Raw genomic sequence first — 2047 nt, 5'->3', positions numbered from 1 at the left:
CCACCACCTCAGAAACCCAAAAACAGGTCTCTATGAGTTGGGATCAATGCGACAGCAGTGTGTTTGGCTTTTTGGTTTAGTTTATGTTTCTGTTATTTCTGTTATATAATGAGAATAATAATAGTATCTACCCTCATAGTGTCTACCCTCATAGGATGGGAGCTCTGGTGGCATAGTGCCTAAGGCATTTGACTGCTAACCAGAAGGCTGGCAGTTCAAACCCACCAGCCAGTCCTTGGAAGGAAGGTTGGGCAATCTACTTCCATAGTGATACTGCCTTGGAAACCCAAGGAGGGGTTGTGATGAGTCAGATCCTGACTCGTTGACATTGAGTTGTTTTGGTTTGGCTACCTCATAGGATGTTTTTGTGTATCAAATGAAATATTGGTTTGAAAAACTTAATATGGTGCTTGGTATTTTGTATGTGCTCTATTAAGGTGTCAAAAACCTAAAAATTCAGAAAAGAACCAAAAATTAGTGTAACAGAATATATTCATTGAGAGTAGATACAATTCAAATCAGCCAGCATCAACTTGAATGTAATGGGGAAGGTGAACGTAACGGGGAAGGCTCTCCAAAGAGGCAAAGAGGGTGGCATAAAAGGCCTGGGGGCAGCATCTGACTCCCTCTAACTTTACATAGGGGGACAAAGATCAGTATCAACAGCAACAACCCAAGGCTGATTCCTATGAGGCAGAGGTCAGATATGCCACCACCTCCAACTTTTTTTTTTTTTTTAAATACCAATTCTACCAACAACTGTCCCTCCTATGCACTTTAACTTCTCTCCCAGGTTCAATACTCATAATTATGGGGTTTATTAGGGAAGTAACTGGTTATAGTTCAGGATCAGAAACAACCCAGGATACAGTTCTTCAATCAGGACAGCCTCTTTTAGCTGTGCTACAGGCACCCTTCTCTCTGGCCTTGGCCACTTTGTGCTCCAGCGGTTCAGCCTCTGCCTCGCACCTTAAGTGTTACAAACCTCTTTTACCTCTACCAATAAATACCTAGAGGCACCCCCCCCCTCCACCAGTAAGTCCAAAGGCACTCAGCTTTCCTGCTCTGTTCAATGAGCTGGGAAACCCAATGCTCTCAAATCAGCATTTGTCAATGGGAAATTGTTTAATTATCACGCAAATGAGAACCACTAATTGCTGGCATTTCAGTTCCTTCACCTCTTTTCCTTTCTTGAATGATCCTTTCTGGCACCTTTATTTTGATACCCTCTTGAACTCCTCAAGGAGCTCTGGAGGGTCTGTGGTAAGGCTTTAAAAACCAAAACCAAACCAAACTCACTGCGGTGGAGTAGGATCCCACTCATAGCGATCTCTCCTTGGGTTTTCAAGCCAGTATCATTACAGATTGCCCCATCTTCCTTCCAAAGAGTGGTTGGTTGCTGGTTCCAATACACCAGCCACTCCCGGGAAAAAGATGAGGCTATCTGCTTCTGTAAATATTTACAGCATCGGAAACCTATGGGGCAGTTCTACTCTGTCCTTTAGAATCCCGGTGAGTCAGAATTGACTTGACAGCAGTGAGTTTGGTTTTTTTGACTCGGTGAACTCCTCATTCACAAAATCTTGACTTTAAGAATCCTATTCTTTAACACCAACCATCAAGTTCACTTATAGTACAGTACCACCCTTTTTTTTTAAAAAAAAATCTAATTGAGTATCTCTGTTTATTCTTTCCATTTATTTATTTATTTGTTTGTTTGTTGTGATTTGGGTGAAAGTTTACAGAGCAAATTCACTTTCCATACCATACAGCAGTTCACACACACATTGTTTCATGACATTGACTACAATTTACCACAATGCAATAGCTCCCCTTCCACTGTTCCCCATAGTTACCTCTTCCCTGTGTCTATTCCTCCATGCACTCCTGCCCCCTGATCTGTCTTCCTGTGCATAAACAGCCCTTCTTTCTCCCATGATTGTTCTCTCCAAGAAGTGTATCTATCTCAGGTAAATGTTCAGCTCATATGCCCATCTTTTGTTTGGCTGGAAATCACAGGAGTGGGTTCAATTCCAGACCTGAAGGA

The sequence above is a fragment of the Orycteropus afer genome, unplaced genomic scaffold (genome assembly GCF_000298275.1).
Source record: "Orycteropus afer afer isolate SDZICR_OR568_19922 unplaced genomic scaffold, OryAfe1.0 scaffold00047, whole genome shotgun sequence".
Taxonomy (NCBI): domain Eukaryota; kingdom Metazoa; phylum Chordata; class Mammalia; order Tubulidentata; family Orycteropodidae; genus Orycteropus; species Orycteropus afer.
This window is presented reverse-complemented; position numbering follows the sequence as displayed.